The 21,447-nt window shown below is 35.9% G+C and overlaps 1 pseudogene; it reads left to right on the top strand.

The window, feature by feature from the left end:
- The window catches only part of LOC114054035, a 194,959-nt pseudogene extending 184,266 nt beyond the window's left edge, over positions 1 to 10,693 (top strand).
- The last annotated feature ends 10,754 nt before the right edge of the window (positions 10,694 to 21,447 follow it).

Genomic DNA, 21,447 nt, shown 5'->3' with positions numbered 1-21,447 from the left:
AGCTCTATTCCTCCACCCTGGATGACTGTTGGCTAGCTCTGCAATTATGGTCCTAGCTCCCCACAGATTGCCATGGCCCTGATGGAGGTGTGATATCTGCCATTGCTTATTTCAGTAATTTCTTTAATATGCTGGGATGCTGTTTGGGCTCAAACTTCAGCTATCCTCCAGTGTCTACCATGATTAAAATCTCTACTCCCCTATGTCTCATTCATTTGTCCTAGCTTCTTCAGGCCTTCCAATTATTACCATTTTCTAGAAATAACTCTTCTTTTTTTTTCCAAAGAAGGGAGCTGGGAGTAGGTCTCTGAACCAACCTTAGTCTGCTAGTCCTTTGATTGACTATCTACTCAATTCTCTCCATCCCCTGGTGGACATAGTCACTAACACAGGGTTGCATTCAAATAACAATAGCCAAAATGCTAGATTCTGGAGATACAAAGATAAAAACCCAATACCCCTTATCCTCAAGGATCTTACACCAAGTATATAAAAAGTAATACATGGTAGTTGAGGGAGAAAAATAGATAAGAGGACAGAGAAAGAAAGAGAGAGAGAGAGACAGAGGGACAGAGAGACAAAGACAAACAGAGAGACAGATAGATACAGAGACACACATAGAGAGAAGAGACAGGGATGGAGACAAAGAAACAAAGAGACAGAGTGACACAGAAAGAGACATTGAGACAGAGTGGCAGAGGAAGAGACAGACAGAAACACAGAGAGCCAGAAAAAGATGGAAACAGAGACAGAGACTGACAGAGGCAGAGACAGATAAATAGAAGTGAAGTTATAAATATTAAATTTGCCAGAAAAAAATGAAGTAATTACATTGTCCTCTGGAAGTAAGATGCTTCAGTTCAACAGAGAGAATCCCCTTATTACCCAAGGGGAAATTCCCCAAAGTATCTAAGGAGGTAAAATCAAAATAAGGAGATTTGGAGGGGCTGGCTTCCCCTCCCTGCATGCATATATATTAGATTGGATTATGAATAGGCATAGCTAACAGGTGAGTTTACCAGGAAGAGATAATATCTAAAAGAGGCATTAATGTAACACTGGAATGGTAGGTGGGATTCAGATTGTAGAAGACTTTAAATGGGAACACGTGGAAAAAGAAAACATCAGTCTAGACAGGTCATCTGCTAAACAGTTGACCTTTTCTTTCTTGTAATTCTTGTCCAATATCAAGAAAATCAGACATGAATAAGACATTTCAAGAAAAGAAAGGAAAGAATGAAACATTATTTAATTTTGTCTTCCCAAAAACCATGTAAAGTTATTATCCCACATATCTGAGGTAATCAAAATAAGTTAAATGACTTGCCTATGGTAACAAAACTAGTAAATGTCAGAGGCTGGATTTGAACTCGGGTCTATTTTTACTCCAGACCCAACTCTCTATCAACTAAACCACCTACCTACCTAGAAGCAAACTTTCTAGTGGGCTAGCATCCTATTCTTTGTTTTTTTTCTTTCTTTAACTTAGGACTTCTTCAATTACTTGAAAACCAATGATTCCAGAAAGTAGTAGCGTTGTAGTACCAATGTCTGAAGTCTCTTAACTGAGAGAGTTATCTATTAATTATTATCTATTAATGAGGAGGAAAGGTTTGTGATTGCTCTGTGTCCCCATTGTAATTTATCTTTCCTCCTCATCATGATTGACTTCGGCTTCTCAAACCAAGTCATTGCTTGAACTATCTTTAAAATGAAGTCAATATAACTGAGGTTGGGTATTTGGGTTGGGGGATGAGACAAGGTAATTTCTTTAATATAGCAGTGTTAAATAACTTCTTTTATATATAACTAGGTAAAATAGTTTTCATGTTCTATTTTTTTATGGTAAACAACACATTGTCTTGCTATGAAAGATATCATTCCTTTCAACAAATTTCCCTTAAGATATAGCTTAGGATTTCAAAACAAAGCCATCTGAGAGCAAAGTTTTTCTGGCTTTTCATATGTTGTTCTGATCTGTAACCACGTCTATCAAACACCCCAGCATACTCATCTACATGGAGAACATATCCTAGAAGCAAGTTATGATAGGGAAAATATACTGTCTCCAGAACATCTAGGGCATCCCACCAGCAATGTTTGGGAGCAGCTTCAAGTTGAGAGAATAAGGAATGAAAAGAGGCAACAGATGCTTCTAATCATTCTGTAAAAGAAAGTATGCTGAAAGATTGGAAATGGTAGACCCTTTGGAAGTATCTCAGAAGAATAGGATATTTCACATCCTTGTGATAAGACACACTCGGTCATTAAAAATGATTGACTCAGAAAAAATGTTAGAAATTATAGGGGTAGTTTATATTGTATTGCTGATAAAAGCTAAATAATTTAAAGTTGATCATAATATAATATTGATGTTACTATGTACAATGTTCTCCTGATTTGGATCATTTCACTTTTCCTCGGTTCATGTAAACCTTTCCAGATTTTTTTGAGAGCATCCTGCTTATCATTTCTTATAGCACAATAGTATTCCATCACAATCATATCAATAATTTGTTCAACTATTCCCTAACTGATGGACATTTCCTCAATTTCTAATCCTTTTCCACCATTAAAAGAGCTACTATAAATTTTTGTGTACATATAGGTCCTTTGTCTTTTCTTTAATCTCTTTGGATACAGACCTAGCAGCAGTATTGCTTGGTCAAAGGGTATACATGGTTTTACTGCCCTTTGGGCATGGTTCCAAATTGCTCTACAGTATGGTTGAATCAGTATACAACTTCACCAACAGTGTATTAGTATCTCAATTTTTCCATATCCACTCCAACATTTGTCATTTTCCTTTTCTGTCATATTAGCCAATTTGATAGATGTGAAGTAGTAGCTCAAAGTTGTTTTAATTTGCATTTCTTTAATTAATAATGATTTAGAGAATTTTTTCATATTATATATAGCATTAATTACTTTGTCTGAAAACTTCCTATTCATAATCTTTGACCATTTATCAATTGAAGACCTTCTCATTTCGAAGACATGGCTGAGGTTCATAGACCTGAAGTGATTTTCCCAAGTGTAAGTGCCAGAGGCAGGATCTGAATGCAGGACTTATGACTTCAAAGCCACTCATGTCTCCACAATACTCTTTCAGTTTTCAATAATCATAGATGACTATAATTCAAGTTGAAGGATTCCAGAAATCATCCTTTAGGAAAAAAGAAAGGCATGGATAAACCCAGGGGATATGATGTCACACAGCTAGAAAATGGGAGAACTAGGACTAAAATAGAGCTCTTCAGAGTCCCAGCACACTATACTGGTTCTGAATAGCTGTACTGGAGGACTGGCCAGGTAGGCTAGGACATACCTTGGAACATGCACATATATGCCCTTCCTGATAGGTTGTGCAGAGTACACAGTTTTAATCTGACATGGGGGACTTGAGGAGTTAGAACTGAGGATGCATTTGTAAGGGTAGCGGTCACTGAATCAGTTACTCCATTCAACTTTAACCAAATGAGAATGTACCTCAATCATTTGATAAATCAGTCAAAGACTTTAGGCTAAGTATAAAATGCCCTTGAAAGCTATTGGGTGAACTAGAGCAATTTTGTGCATGAAATGTATTCAAACCAGCTAAGGAAACCTTGTTATGCCTGTGAGTTGTCTATAAAATATAAACTCAATTCCAGAATTGAGAGATTTTGCGTGAGAGGAAAGTCAGGGGAAAGCACTTCAGCCAAATTCCTGAAGAGAAAGCATTTTGGGATGAAAGAGAACCCCACTCCTTTATCACCTTCCCTAAAAGCAAACCTTATACACATTAAAGGACTTTAAACTTTCTATCATTCCATCCATGTCCTAGCATTGTCCCAGGACAGCAGTATAGGGAGACAGTATCTGCATAGGGAATTGAGAAAGGACAACATAGGATAATGAATGGATTAATCAAGGTTATTTTAAGGAGCAGAAGAAAAAAAGTGGGGATATCTCATGGACTCCATTGAAAAGACTTTGAGAAGCATTGAGTTATCATTTTATGATCTGGACATATGAGTATGCTTTCCCTAGACTCTAGATGTGCTTGTGGGAGAATATCATAGACTTTTGGAAAGATGTTTTGTATTAATACAGAGGCATCTAGATGGACCAATGGATAGAGCACTGGATCTGGATTCAGATAGCCCTGAATTCAAACACAGCCTCAGAATTTACTAAATGTGTGACCCCGGGCAAATCACTTGACCTGTGTCTGTCTGAAGTTCTTTCAGCTTTAAAATAAGGCTAATAATAGCACCTACATCCCAGGGCTGTGATGAACATCAAATGAGATAATATTTGTAAAATGTTTAGCATAGCACCAAGCTGAGAGTATTTAATAATGGTTTTCTTTTTCCTTCCTTCCAATCATTCTTACTTTGCTATCTTAGTAAATATCCCTTTCTTAAAGTCAATTAAATCTGTATGACTAACTTGTATCATCGTTGAATCATGGAGAGAAGAACACTGGTACAAATGTTCAGCTAATTAGCATTGGGAACCATCAACCTAAACTACTGGAGACTAAACCTGTAACTGGTAGCTGAAAAGATGCAGGATTAGATGCTGAGGAGACCCTAGAGGCATCTTCTGCCCCGACTCCCCTACCCCCAAACCCTGTCATCACTTCCCATTCCTTCCTCTCTGCTGTAACAATCACCACCACCCCCCATTCAGAAGTCCAAGCTTCTGTTTAAAAGTGTGGGGTCAGAGTAGGTAGGCTGCGTCCCAGGGCCTGTGAGATTACAACAGTGGAAGCTGGGACCTCAGGTGAGTCACTGAGAATGAGCAAGGGGATGGTGCAACTTTCCCCTCTCCTTAATTCTGGTTCACAGCTTTTTTCAGGAAAAACTAGATTGATTCTATCTAGAACAAGGAGAAAGAAGCCACTGGTAAAACCTCTGTCATTGTTACTATCCTAAAGGAGCATCATAAAAAGAACTATCAAAGATGCCAGTTCTATCAAATGTCAAAATAAACCTGATTTCTGCTATCAAAGAAAATGAGAAACAAATTCAGGGAGGCAGAACCAAGATGATGGAGTAAAGGCAGGTACTTGCCTAAGCTCTCCCTCCGCCCAAACACCTCCAAATACCTTTAAATAATGACTCTGAACAAATTCTAGAGCAGCAGAATCCACAAAAAGACAGAATGAAATAACACAAGACAACTTGGAAGATTTGCAAGAAAGGTCTGTTGCAGGAGGGTGAGAACACAGTCCAACACAGACTGTGCCAGCACAGCCCTGGCCCCTGCAAACCTGGAGCAGGCCTTAGAAGGCACTGAATCTTCATCAGCAGCATTTACTTCCAGAGCTCTCAGCCCACAGATGGTAAGGAGCTTGAACAACTGGTCGGAAGAAGATTGCAAGGGTCTCTTTGCTAGCACTGAGGCAGGACTCTTTGCTTTGCGCATATTCAGATCCAGATCACAGCCCTGGGTGGCAGTCCCAGGGCAAAGAGAAGCACTAGCACACCCTAACTTGTGACTGCAGTGGAGCAGGGACCATCATCACAGTTTCAGGGCAGAAAAGAGTGTTTGTGGTCATTCACAGACCAGAACACAGGCCAGGAGAGTAGTAAGCACACCTCTTCTTAGATTAGACCACCATGGAAGAACTGAAAACTTACAGGTCCCTAGAAGTATCTCTGAAAACAGCTGCACGGAAGCACAGAAGCACAGAAGTTTGGGACACAGCACCCTTCACCCTGGAAGCAAAGCCTACTTTAACAAAGAATTTAAAAGTCAAGAAATAGGCTGAGAAAATGAGCAATCAACACACACACACACACACACACACACACACACAAATGCTGAGCATAGAAAGTTATTATGGCAACATAGAAGATCAAGACACACTCAGAAGAAGATAACAAAGTCAAAGCTCCTACATCCAAAGCCTCCAAGAAAAATATGAATTGGTCTCAGGCCATGGATGAGCTCAAAAAGGATTTTGAAAATCAAATAAGAGAAGTAGAGGAAAAATTGGGAAGAAAAATAAGAGTGATGTATGAAAATCATGAATAAAGAGTCAACAACTTGGTAAAGGAAACACAAAAAATACAGAACCATGTATGCCCTTTGACCTAGCAATACCACTACTATCCCAAAAGAGAAAAAAAAAAAGGAAAATGATCTATATGTACAAAAATATGTATAGCAGCTCTTTTCTGGTGGTAAAGAATTGGAAATTGAGGGAATGCCCATCAATTGGAGAATGGTTGAACAAATTGTGGTAAGTGGTTATGATGGAATACTATTGTGCTAAAGAAGTGATGAACAGGATGCTCTTGGAAAAACCTAGAAAGACTTACATGAGCTGATACAAAGTGAAATATATACTGTGTACAAAGTAACAGCAATATTGTAAGATGATCAGCTGTGAATGACAGCTATTCTCAGCAATTAAAGACACCAAGGTCATCCACTACATCTTGAGCCATCATCAGTCATCTTGACTCTGTACTGCCACTGAACTATGATGACTGGAAGAAAGAGTGAGGCTAACAACCTCCTGCAACTCTGCCTCACTTAAATTCAATTTACGCATGAATCAAAGCTTATAATTCTAGGTGACTTTAGAGCTAAAGTAGTCTCAGACTACCAGACTTGGCAGGGAGTCCTAGGGGGGAATGGAGTTGGAAACAGCAACAGCAATGGTCACTAACTACTGAAGACTTGTGCATCTCATGACCTTCTCATCACCAACACTGTCTTCCATTTACTTAAACACAATAAAACTTAATGGATGCACCCTTGCAGCAAACATTGGCATTTAATAGGCTATGTGATTATAAGAAGAGACAGACAGGATGTGAGTGACGAAGGCAATGTGTGGTTCAGAGTGCTGGACTGATCATAGACTTATCCTCTCCAAAAAATATTCACATTCAACAATAGTGGTGGCCCCAAGCAAAATGACTACCAGAAGAATTAATGTAAACAGATTAGAGCAGTTCTCTGAGCAGGAACAGTTTGTTGCTAACTTGGAGGGAAAGTTTAGACAACACAAAGTTAAGCACAGTGGAGCAGAAAAAGAGGGGCCAGCTTTCAGAGACTTGGTGTACAGCACTGTATTTGCTTATTTGGATCAGAACATTCATAAACATCAAGACTGATTTGATGAAAATGATGGGGAAATTCAGAAGCTGCTAAATGAAAAATGAGAACCCCATGGAGTTTACCAGCAGGATAGTTCCTCCATCCCTAAGTAGGCACCATTTAACTCCTCAAAAGTAAAGTACAAGTGAAACTTAGCTTGGCTCAGTAAGAAGGCAGATGGTATTCAGTTTTATGTTGATAGTAACAATCCAAAGCATTTTTATGATGCCCTGAAGACAATAGCCTTTATGGGCCAAAGAGCTATGGAACATCTCAACTACTCAGTGCTGCTGGAGTCACAATGATTAGTGATAAGAACATGATCCTACAGAGATGGGCTGAATACTTCCATAGTGTTCTCAGCAGGCCATCATCAATCAAGGCTGAAGCCAATGAGCATTTACCTGAGGTTGAAGTGAATATCTCCCTAGTTGAAGTTCCAACTGAAGAAGAGATTTTGAATGCCATTAGGCTCCTTTTGTGTGGCAAAACACCTGGTACTTGTTCTATTCCAGCTGATATTTATAAGGTGGGGTGGGGGAGGTCCATATCTCGTACGTAAGCTGATTGAGATTTTCCAGGTTATATGGCAAGAGGTGATTATCCCCCAAGAGTTCAAGGATGCCTCCATTGTCCATCTCTACAAAGGTAAAGGAAATAAATTGCCCTGTGACAATCACAGGAAGAATCTCTCTTTTAGTCACTGCTGGCAAGATTCTTGCCAGAGTCCTTCTTAATAGACTGATCTTTCACCTGGAAGATAGTCATCCACCTGAGAGCCAGTCCACACTGACCCTTAAGAAAGGGCTGAGGAATGGGTGATATGTATTTGCTGCCCAAAAACTCCAGGAGAAATGCCAAGAGCAGAATAGAGATCTTTACACCACATATGTATATCTGACTAAGGCCTTTAATACAGTCAGTTGTGAGGGATTATAGAAAATTATGTCAAAATTTGGTTGCCTGAAGGTCATCAGTACTCAATGTCAGCAGTATTTCATGATGTCATGCTTGTCCATGGACAATGCTCTCATGCTTTGCTAATCACCAAAGGAGTGAAACTAGGCTCTGTGCTTGTTCCTGTGCTTTTTAGCATGATGTTTTCATGTTGTCAAAAGCCTTCAATGTCAATAAGGACAAACATTTCAATTTGAAAAGGCTACAAGCCAAGACCAAAGTGGAGGGAGTGTTGGTGCATAATTTTTTGTTCACAGGTGATTGTGCACTCAGTGCAGCCTCTGAAGCTGAGATGCAACAAAATATGGATCGATTCTCTGTTGCTTATGCTAATTTTGGCCTAACAACACCAAGAAAGCACAGGTACTCCATTAGTCAACACCACACTGCCTATGCATGGAACCATTGGTTATAGCAAATGGAGAAGTTTTGCATGCTGTGGATAAATTCACTTACCTCAGCACTATGCTTTCTAGGAAGGTAAACATTGATAATGATGTTGATGCACACATTGCCAGAGCTAGCTCAGTATTTGGGAGATTCTGAAGGAAAGTGTGGGAGAGAAGAGGTATTAAACTGACTACCAAACTGAAGGTCTATAGAGCCATTGTGCTGACCTCATTGTTGTATACCTGTGAAACCTGGACAGTGTCCCAGTGCCATGCTAGGAAATGGAATTGCTTCCATTTAAGTTGTCTGATAAAGATTCTGAAGATTACCCGGTAGGATAAGCTACAGATACTGAGGTGCTTTTTCAAACTAAACTGTGAAGCATCCCAACTCTACTGCAGAGAGCACAGCTATGATAGGCTGGGCATGTTGTTCAAATGCAAAAAAAAAAAAGTATGCTTGCCAAAAAAGACTATTTTATGGAGAATTCGCACAGAGCAAGTGCTCACATGGTGGTCAGAAGAAGTGATACAGGGACACTCTCAAGGTCTCAAGAAATTTGGAATTGTTTGTGTGGCATGGGAGACACTGGCACAGGACCGTCCAGCATGGTGTGCCCTCATCAGAGAAGGTGCTGTGCTCTATGAGCAAAGCAGAATTGAAATAGCTCAAAAGAAATGTGGGATCCACAAATTTAGAGAATCCACCCCAAATGTTGAACTACTTGTGCTCAACCTGTGGTAGAGCATTCCAAGCTCATATTGGTCAGATAAGCCACAATCAGACACACTGTTACTTGACTCTAACATAGTGATGTCATTTTGATCCTCTTCGAGAATGATGGTATTTGAGTATAGATTGAAGCATATTTTTTTATTTTATTTTTCTTTAGAGTTTTTTGTCTGTGTTTTCTTTCATAATATGACTATTTTGGAAATGTTTTGTATGACTACACATGCATAACCTATTTCAAAATGACTGCCTTCTCAATGAGGGGGCCTGGGGTGGGAGTAAGGAAGATCATTTGGAGCTCAGAGTTTTAAAAATGAGTGTTAAAAAAAAAGAAAATGAAGCACCATGGAAACATAGGTCATTTGGAGCTGTAACCATTTGAATTTTTGAAGCCAAAGCTATTTTAACTTTCAGCATCAAATTCAGAGAAGATTCCAAAACTAGTGATAAGAGAAGATATATTTTAATGAAAACACCTATTAATTTGAGAAAATATACATTAACTAAAGAATCAGCAGAAGACAGAAGAGCTCATCTTGGTTGAGTGACAAAGTGACAAAAGAAGAGTAATTAAAAAACCACCTATATCTGGTCTGTCTGCTTCACCTAAGATGGAATTGCCAGAAGAAAAACCAATTGAATCTTTCTGGACCACCATTGCAGAAGAAGATGAGCAAAGATTATTCACTGATAAAATTAACAAAATATTTTCTGAATACTTGAGCTTAATTAATAAAGGATGTGAATGAAAGAAGTATTTTCAATGCTGAAAGAGCTCATTGTAAAAATTCCAGACGCCTACAAATTTGTTAAGTATTGGGTATTCTTTGCATGCCTTGACCTAATTACAACCTTATAGAAAATATTGCAATATATGCAGGAACCATTTCTTCAGGTGTGCAGCTTAAGGAAGAAATGCAACACGCACTTGAAAACATACTAACAATGAAGAGTTAAGTGCAGGTTTATGTTGAGAATGTTGATGAGTTTGGTTTTTTTTCCAGCTAATTAAGAGGTCAAGAAAGTAGGTAGTGAAGTTATAAATCAGGATAGAATTGATGTAGATGAGACATTAGCAGCAGAGAATTTACAATCAAAAGATAAAGATCATAAAACAAGGAATATAAAACTTCATGTAATTGAAAGAAGCAAGAAGATAAATCAGAAGATTCAACCAGTGATTTAGAGATTCCTAATAAGAAAACTAGTGTCATTCAATATAATGTGTCAACCCTTCCATACTTGCAACATGTGAAAAAGAAGATAAATTTTGATGAAAATAGTTCTTCATTTAAGCTACCTGAAGTTTCCGACATCAGTGGGGTGTTCTCAACATCTTCAGGAGAAGTTTTACAAATTACTAGATATGTTAAAAGAGCATTATCCCTGTGTTTCTTCATTGGAACAGTTAGCAGAACTGGGAAATGAAACAAGCACTTATAGATACTGTCCAAATACTCCACCTTGTGCAACTTCCCTTGAAGAAGCAGCAAAAGAAATAGAAAAGAAATAAAACTTGAATGAAGGAAGAAATTTATTTAAAACTCTAATTAAATTAAGTATTTTGTGTTTCAGGTTTCACATTTGCCACACATATGTAGATTATTAAGTTTTCACTACACTGAAAATATAATTGACAAGGTACTTGTATAGCAGGATTTGACTTGCATGTATTAGTATATAGATTTAGCTTTACTATCAAAAAGTAACAAGTTAAAGGTTCTACTTTTTTGAGACTGGTAGAGACTGTCTTTGAAATGAGACTATTATACATTTTATATTTATATATTATATTATTTTGAGTAAGAGAAATATCATAGTATAATATAGCTGAGTATTACATACACCCACATTTTTTTTGTTTTTTGGGGGGGTTAGGCAATGGGGTTAAGTGACTTGCCCAGGGTCACACAGCTAGTAAGTGTCATGTGTCTGAGGCCAGATTTGAACTCAGGTCCTCCTGAATTCCGGGCCGGCGCTCTATCCACTGTGCCATCTAGCTGCCCCATGCCCACATTTTTGATGACTATTTAAATGTATGTTTAAAAATCTAATCAAAAGAATGATGTTGGAAAAGGAAGTATGCTAACATGATATACATTTTTTTCCATTAGAGGAAATGTGTTTTCCAATTTAGTAAGATTTAAATATTCACTTTGGTTGGAATTTTTGGAGTAGAATTTATGATCACTTGGCATTGTATTTTTTGCCTCCCAACATGTCCCAATATATAACAACCAAAACTGTGTAATTTTGTTGAGCTTTTCTGAGATACAAAGGTTGCATTAAAATTCTTATCATGAATAACTTTAAAAAAAGATTAAATCTGTAGATTAAGTCTAATTAAAACAAATGAACAAAAAGTCAAAATTCAGTTGTGGAAATCCACTATGCACCAAGAATGAAAAAGCGTTAGGAGGTTGATAAATACTTTGGGGCCCACTTGTTTGATTGAGGTAGGCATGCTCTGCAGTTCCATAGCTGGAAAAAAGAGCCATTGCACTTTGTTACATGCACAAACTTTTTTATTTGATTTAGTGGCAGGCTAGGAAGGCCTAGTTGGTAAAATTTCTTGCACTATGTACCAGGGAGCACAGATCCAGCCTTTCCTTCCCAAAGGATATATTGGTGCAACTCTCCCCCAGATGCAAAGAAAAAAGTAAAAAACAACCTTTTCCAAAATAAGGAATTATAAATTAGATAAAATTTTAATAAAAATTAAAACATAAAATTTAATCTACAAAAGGTAAGTGGGCATGTAAGTGGATTAAAGAAAACTTCAAAGCTAGTGACAGATTTTTTGTTAAATTAATATGAGAAACTGGAAATGACATTGGATTTGGAAATAAATTATTTTGGTTTCAAACCTGGATCTTCTCCTTGTTTGTTATTGGGAATTTTTTTTTCCTTTTTAGGTCTTAGTTTCTTTGTTTACCAGATGAAAGGGTTGGAGAATATGGTATATAATGTTCCTTTCAGCTGTGAATTCTATAGTCTTTAGTTAGCAAGCCTTACCCAAGAAGTTCATTCAAAAGAAAGTCAGCCATGCAGGCAATTTGTAGTAATTGTTACTGTAAAGAGAAAGCTCCAGACCAAGGATCAGATGTTTTATAGACTGTCCAATCATTGCAGTCCTTAGAGACTGGAACAGAACAGGTTTGAGGAATGTGTAGCAAAATTCAAGTGTGGATCCTTGTACTTTTTCATAAGGAAAGAGAAGCCATGAGACAATTGCAGTTGGTGCTGGCGTTCAAAATTTCATTTTTTTTCAAAGTATTAAAAAATAATAACCCCAAGCTAAACAAAGAATCAAGTCATGTTTGAGGTTTTGGAATAGAGAAGCATTGACATTAGATATCAACTCTAAGCTTAGTTGTTTAAATTTTTGAATAAGTATGTTATTTATGAAGCTGCAAAACCACATTTGCAATTCTCATCCCTCTCCACACACCATGAATCTCTCCCACATGCAGAGCTTCCATTGACTTCAAAGGGAACTCTTCACGTGGAAGCAATAGGAATGGGATGGAAAATTGAACCCAAAGAAAATAACGATATGGTATATGTATTTAGGGATACGATAGGGCCGTGCATTCAGCATTTATTTGCAAATATATATAAAACTGATTTTGAAAGATGTCATTTTATAAATAAACTAAAAATATTAGACTGCTGTTTTAGAATATAAGGGCTGTGCATATCATGCCTTTATAACAAACCATCCAACCAACACCCAGGAAGAGCATGTAGGCCTATATTAACAACTATGCTGACTTATTGCAGGAAGACCTTTGAAGACAGATACTGATCTTGTAAAAATGAATCCTTTTGCCAGGCGTGTATATATGCAAACTGCCAGACATATTTAAATTCTTTTGATTTGTGAGACATTTCTTTTTTTTTTCATTTCTGTTATGTATAGTCTGTCATATTTGGTTTGACCAAAAAAAAAAAAATCAGCTGCCCAGATATAAACGTTGTGATGTAAATATACTTACCTACTGTTGGAAGATAATCCACAGTACTAAGGCAGAGACCTGTCTAAGAATAGAAAAAACAAAATATTAATTCAAATTACAATTACAATTGACCCTGACACTTTTGCAATGAGTGTAAGCTCAACTAGAACATAGACAGTTTACTGGAGTGCTTCTGAAGCCAGTGTTTAATTTCCAAGATAAAGTAACTATATTTCAAATTCATTTAAAACTCCTACTCTTTCTGGAAACCTAGCACTGGAATTATCTTGTATAACAGCCATCACTTTGCCTACACCCAACTATTTATAGGTTGTTCCACATTTATTTCATCTACCTACATCCCATGTAAACAACATGCATTGTACCACTAATAATACTTGCTACATTAGCAATCTTTTTTTTTAAAGCAAGGTGCCTTTTATCTATTAACTCAACAGCTTAACATACAAATTAAAAAAATGGAATTGAAATGTCTTCTATAACTCCTTTCCCTTTTTCTCTCTCCCTCCCCCACCATAACTCTGCTGCCTTGATTGCCAAGGTAATTTTTAAAAAATTAAACCCCAGTACTATGGCTCCATCCCAAAAATATATTGCTGTGCATTCAATTGCAATATTCCTCCTGAGGCCAAAACATTATTTTCACAAAGAATAATGCTATGCAAAATAACAGGAAACATACTGTGAATAATGTCTTACATATGAAACCCTCAGTACTGTTACTAAAACATTGGTTATGTGTATGCAAAACTAAATGGCCATGAAGTAAAGACAACATAATAGTTTGTGGATATATTATTTAAGTATTTTTTTTAGTTGAGAGCACTTTAGCAATGGCTAAATATAGTTTAATTTTTCTTTAAAGAAACAGCATGGGTATAATGCTGCTTTGGGGAATAGCTAAACAACACATTTCTGGCATTTCAATATAGAGCCAAAAATATTAAAAGGAAAATAGTGGTTTTCATATAATTGTTTGTTGTTCACTTAAAAGTGATAAAACAATTATATAGTCAATGTCAATATTGATTGTCCATTATTAAAGACAAATTTTAAGACTAGCATATAAAAACCAAGTCCTCTATATGGAAAGAATGAGGATTTACATTTAATTTTTTTCCTTGGTTAATTGAGCAGTCATATGTCAAGTGTACAGCCATAATGTCTAAGAAAAATTGGGAAAGACAGTTAACCTTTAAATAATTTTCCTGGATTTTATCACTGAGTCACATCATTTCATTTGACTTCTCAGCCTCTGTTTTTAATGTTAGCTTCCTTCTGACTTCAGTCTACTTTAGGAATGCAATAATTTTAAATATATATATAATACATGCAGAAATAATACATGTAGCTCATATTATATATATGTATATGTATATATATATGTGTGTATATGTATATAATATACACACATACATATATTTGCTGGCACTAACACTATTTGCAAGATTATATAGGAATTGATATCATTTATAATTGTAAAATTTACTAACATTTTAATAGCAATACCATACCATAGCTTATTTTATATAATACTAACATTTTACATTTTTAATTTAAAAACTATCATTAGCCTTTTAAAATGGAAAATATATGCAATTTTTTTACTGCTCCAAGCTTCTCCCTAAAATGAGGGTTTATCATCTATATGAATGATAATTCATATTATAGTAGAATGTGAGTTCCTTGAGGTTAGGGAATCTATTGTCTTTTTATTTGTAACCTCAGCACACAGCAAAGTGTTCTTAACATAGTAAGTGCTTAATAAATGCTTCATTCATTCATTCATTTTGGTAATGCTAGGTGACAAGTCATATAACACCACATCCTCTTAAAACCTGTGACGTACCACCACAAATATGTATTTGGATGCAGTTAATTCAATTTTGAGTCACTTCTCTACAAATTACTGGCTCATTTTTCCAAACTAGTTTCCTCTGGGAACCCCAGAATATTGCTAGTCTCTAGATCTCTCAAAATATGAGTAAAAAAGTTCCCTAGCTTAGACACATGTGCCCACCTTACAATATTTGGTATGAGATCCTGAGCAGCTTTTATTTCACCCCACAAAAAATGCCAACCAACATTAAGGACTCACAGGAGCCCTTATAATCAAGACACATCTAAAGACTTGAGACCCTCAGTCCCTTTGAAAAGAAAATAGACATGAATTACTTAACAGTCAGTGCTTTATATTCTGGTGAGTCCTCCTTGCTACTCCAGGAACCTCAAGTATTGTTTAAGCACTTAGATTTCCCTAAGAAGTGAAATGAATTTAGTGTTGTTAAAGGATCAACCTTTTTCCAATGAGACTTCCACCATAAAAAATGGAAATATTCATGGTATTGGGAAAAGCAAAATTTGAAATTTGATCCTTTACATCATGGATTAATTCCTTTCTGTTCTTTCTAGTTTTGGACAATATGTTTAATTCTTTTTCCAGAAAATGTTGACACTCACTCAGAAATTTTGGGAATAGAAACTCTCAACAATCATAGAAGTCTGGAATCCATAAACTCTCAATACTCAAAATTGTGGCTGAGAATGCAAAGGGTGTCATCATGGAGATGGGCAGGAAACCATGTTATGTCAAGAGATCTGGAGGAAGTCTTCCAGTGTGTGGAGAGTAACTCCTCTCTAGGCCTTCCAGAGAACATTGAAAAGAATGACACAAAAATAAAAGCAAAGGTTGCATTTCTAACTACACAACTGGAAGAAATACCCACATGAATGAAATCACAGATCTGTGAAAGCATTTAGTCTTTTCTTTTTTAAATCAATCAATCAGTAAGAGTTTTATTTGTTTAAATATATTTTTATTTATTTCATTAAATGTTTTCCAATAATTTGTACACATTTTTAACATTTTTAAATTTTGAGTTCCAAATTCTCTTCTTCCCTTCTTCCCCTCCTTTAGAAGGCATGGAATTTGATATTAATTATACATGTGAAGTCATGCAAAACATTTCCAAATTAGCCATTCAACAAGAATTTTTTAAGAAAATACTATGTGCAAGGAACTGTGCTAAACAATAATAGTCAAGAAGTATTTATTTGTGAATTTCTTGCTAGGTACCAGACAACTTGGCATGACGGATACAAAGACAAAAGGGAAAGAGGATCTGTTTCCAAGGGACTTCCATGCTAAAAAGGAAGACAACATACAGAAAATGTACAAAGCAAATATAAGATAGTTTGAGAATGAAGAGCATGAGAACTGAGAAGGAACAGGAAATACTATTTGTAGAAGGTCTTGTCTAAGAAGAGTTTTGAAATATGTGCATGTCATATATAATTTTATATCTATATACCTATCTATCTATCCATCTATCTAATTTTATCCTCAAAACATCACTAGGTAGGACATGTATCATTATTGCCATTTTAAAGTTTAGGCAATTAAGGGTAGAAAAAGGTAAGTGACTTACCCGAGATCTTAAAGCTATTACAAAGCTACTACAAAGTAGTAGAGCTGACACTAAAACCCAGGTTGCCTTATTCACATCCTCATTACCCAGGTAGAAGCAGTCCTTAATATAGTAAGGTAAGACAAGGTTAAAAAAAAAGTAAGGTAAAACAAACCAACACATTGTCTGTTTCTGAGAATGTGTACTTGTCTCTATACCCCTTGTCAAGGATTTTCCAAAGTCACATATAGCTTTTTAGCTATATGTACTATAGGGACCCCTAGGAGTCACTGAGAATGATTTAGGGAATCTCTGAGGTCAAAACTTCTTTCATAATAACACTAAGACATTTTAATTTTGAATATATTAAATCTCAATAGACATTTTTTAAGAGTACAAAGAAGTCCTGAGACCAAAAGTTTGTGAACCACTACTATAGTCCATCACCTGTTTGCCAAGGAATGGAAAGAATCTTTCATCATTAGCCTTTTGAAGATACAATTGTTTCCTGCTTTGTTTAGAGCTGTGAAATCTCTCAGTGTTGTTTAGGCTCACATTACTGTCATAACATCCAATTAAATTCTCCTAGTTCTAACCAGGTCATGCAGGTCCTTTTATATTTCTCTAAATCTATCATATTCTTTATTTTTTGTGACATAGTAAAATTCCATTATTCATATACCACAATTTGCTGAACCATTTTTCAATTGATAGACAACTATTTTGTTTCCAATTCTCTATGTCTGTACAAGTAAATGCACTGCTATAAATATGTTTCTCTCTGTCTCTCTCTCTGTGTCTCTCTCTCTTCTTTCCTCCCTCCCTCCCTCTCTCTCTCATACATGTCTAATAGTAGTATAACTGCCATCTATGAATAGTTTAGTGCCAGCTCAGGACTCTTTGACCTAGAAATACACACAATCTTAAAATCAAGGAATCCTAGAATTGCATTGCTTTAAGGAACATCAGAAGTCAACTAGCACAACCAATATCAATATCATGAACAGCATCTCCAGTATCACTGAAAAAATGCTATTTGAAGACCTTAGATATTTGAAAACTTTGGGAATGATTAAAAGCTTTTTTTGTTCCTGTGTTTTTGTTTCTAATGAATGGTTCTAATTTATGACATTTTCTCTTATATTAAACATTAATATCTTTACTCAGTTCAATGCTACCCTACTCTCATTCTGATCTCTCTTTCACTGAGTCCCCTGGAACCCACTACCCAAGAGTTTGCTGGCAAATAAATACCTATTTCTCAAAAATATATAAAAACAAAATTTTACACTATTATAAGACTAATGATTCAGGACAAAGTTATACACATTATATAATCTTGATTTTAACATTTTCATTACAAAATTTCTTATGATATCATTATGGACAACATGGAAAAATGTTAACCAAACAATAGCTCTGCTAGTAGAATTTGAAACCGAACACAAAGTAATGATCAATGTAAACTTGGACGGAGGTCTGTAGTGCATTGCCCCAGAGATCTTTCCTTGGCTCTGTGCTATTTAACATTCTTGTCAGTGCCTTGGTAGTCCTAGATGATTTGCTTATCAAAATTTCAGATGACACAAAACTGGTGGGGAAAGCCAATATGCTGGATGACAGAATTAGGATTGAACAAGATCTTGACAGACAGTACTAAGATCTCTAATCCCTAAGATGAAGGTTAATAAAGGGAAAAAAAAGATGTGTAATGCCCTTATGTTTAAAAAAAAAGTTATTCATATGCCCAATATGATAATAATGACAAAGATCTGTGGGTTTTAATGACAAATCATCATGCAGTGGATAGGTTGGTGAACTTGAAGTAAGGAAGATGTGTGTTGGAATCTCTCTTTAAGAAGCTCCATGTTTTGGGGATTAACTTTTTTCAGCAGGGGGTTTCCTCATAGAGTTAAGTTGGGGTAATAATAGCACCCAACACTGTCAGGATCTAATGAGATAGCATACAAATTCTGTTGTAAATTTTAAAGCATTGTGTAAATGTTAGGTGATGTAGCTTGGCATAATGAATAGAGAACTGACTTTGAAACCAGGAAGACCTGGGTTCAAGTCTTGCCTTTCACACATAATTGTTATATGGCACTGGGCAAGTCATTTAACCCCTGGGTGCCCCCAGGAGAATCTCTAAAACTACAAATTGAAGAGAAAGTGCCAAACTATAATGACAGAAGGAGTTTCCTCTTCTTGGAGTTCCCTGTGACAATGAAAGCACAAGTACTGTCCCAATACAAATATTAACTATCATCATCAACATCACCATCATCATCATCATCATCATCATCATCACCATAGTTCTCATTGTTATTAATCTGCAGATTCAAAATAAGACAATAGAATACAACAGGAAAAAAATAAAGCTAATATGAATTATAGAGCACTGATCCTCAAGTCAGGAAGACCTGAGTTTAAATATGGCCTCAGATACCTACTAGCTATGTGACATGGACAAATCACCATTTGCATCAGTTTTCTTATCTGTAAAGTATAGATAATAATAGCCACCAATAGGGTTGTTGTGAGGATCTAATGAGATGATATTTTTAAAGCATTTAGAACAGTCCAGGCACATAATAAGTGCTATATAAATGTTAGCTATTATCATTATTAATTTGTAATTATCATCATCATTAATTATTGTAGACCTGTTGTCCTTTATTCTATTCACACTAAATGCAGTTATATTGCATTCAATGTTGAAAACACAATTCCCAAACTTTGGGAAGGGTCTTGATAAGTTGCAAACTATATAGAGGACAGTGACTAATTTGGTGACCATACAATATAAAAATTAGTTTAAGGAACTGGTGAGGTTTAGCCAGGAAAATCTCCAGAGGCATAAATCCTTTAAGGACCTGGGCCACCCCTGCTGCCTTTCTAACCCTCTAGATTCCTTCATCTTTGTCAGGTCCAAAACAGGTGGCCTCTGTATTATACTTTGATTTGATATGAGGATAGTTCACTTCTTTTCTATTTTATATCTTTGTATCTAGTTCTATAGAGGTAAACTTTATATATATAAAACTTTATATATACATATAATGAGATATATACATATATATAATCTATATATAGCATCATATTTCATGCTCTTTATTGTATCACTAGTCTTAATATTTTATACTCCTTTATGATAAATTGCATAAATCACTTATCTTCTCATGCAAAACTATGATTTTGAAATTACATGGATAAAAATCAGGAAATTCTAAAGCTAAAGTTCTTTATAAGACCATGCAATGCAATGTATTTAAAGTTACTAGCTTCTTCTTGTGCTATCTATGTCTTTTCATTATTTCATAATTTAATTCCTATTTTTAGATGGATAATTTTCTATTCCATGCCCCATTTTCTTTTTTTTTCCCTTCTTAAATAAATGTGCCTACCTCACTATGCATCTTATCACTGGGCATTGTTTGGCTTGGACAAGAGAAACTAGGGAAAGACATGAAAGCTGCCATCAGACACCTGAAAGACTGTCGTATGGAATAAGTATTGCATTTGTTCTGCCTAGTCTCGAAGGGTAACACTAATAGTAGCGGTTAGAAAGTTTGGAGAGGAAGACTTCAGTTCTGTATAAGCAAATACTTCCTAATAGAGGTCTCCAAAAGTCAAATAAGCTGTGTCATGAGATAGAGAGGATTACCCCTATCACCATCACTATGTATCTTAAAATTGAAGCCACTTGGGATGACTTGGTGGGAATGCTGCAAAGTGGATTCCTGTCGAGGTAGGGGTTGGACTAGAGAGCATCTAAGGGCACTTTCTAACTCAGAAATTATTATATGATGTGGTCTTTCTTTCTAACTTATAGCTTGTGAACTCAGATAGCCATTATTCCACCTCTTCCCCTCAAAAAAGAAGCAAGTTAAATTCAGCAATGTTTTAAAGGTCATAGAAGTTTAAATGAAGAGGATTATGTGTAAAGGGTATTGAATGCAAACTAAGTAATGACTTAGGGTGCCTTAGGTAGTTTCAATGCCATGGATTCTTGTTATCTAGTTACTAATGTAATTTATGTAATTCTCTTTACCACATATTTTCTTTCCTAACTGGGTTTTATTCTTTTGTTTGTTTATGGTATGTGTTCCTTGCATTTGTAAAAGTGTTGCCATTGCATAATGATTTAGGTATGTGCATATAATATAAATGAAAACAAATACTTTCATTAACACATCTGTTCTATAATATTGGGAGTTGGGGGAGAGAGGGGTATATATATATACATACATACATATATACACCTATATATACATATACATATATACATATACATATGCATATATATATATATGTTTCCCATAGCACCAAACTTAGATGCTGCTATACTGAAAATGAAACCTGTTTCCAAAAATATATTTTCTCCTCTAGAATTCCTAACAAAGAACAATCATTGAACTTCTACAAGGGTGAAGAGAGAAAGACAAAGTCCAAGCTCAAGGCATGTTTTGAATGTTGGGATAAAATGCCATGAATCATTAAACACTCATTAAAGGAAGAGATTTATTTTGCCCTAACACAGCAAGAATATCCTGTAAGAATACAGTGACACTTACCCTCTCTGGACTTGGTCTTCTTACCTCTCCATCTGGATATGTGTATTTGTCTGGTCAGTAAGTCACCAGCGTATGATAACTCATATGCTCTTAGGCACCCACCAAGTCGAGTGATAGCAAATCCTTAAAGTTCATAGTGGATCTCCTAAATGCAAACTGTATGGTGAACCAGAATAACCAAGAACATCAGAGTCACGGAACATATGATGACACCTCAAATATAACTGTAGATTTCTTTTCCTGATTTGAGGTGGCAATGATCAAGAGCAAGAGCAACTCTAGGAACATTAGGAACATAGCAAGAAT

Source organism: Vombatus ursinus, unplaced genomic scaffold, assembly GCF_900497805.2.
Source record: "Vombatus ursinus unplaced genomic scaffold, bare-nosed wombat genome assembly UNPS02014812.1, whole genome shotgun sequence".
Taxonomy (NCBI): Eukaryota; Metazoa; Chordata; class Mammalia; order Diprotodontia; family Vombatidae; genus Vombatus; species Vombatus ursinus.
The sequence above is the reverse complement of the archived record's forward strand: the minus strand, read 5'-3'. Positions and strand labels throughout refer to the sequence as shown.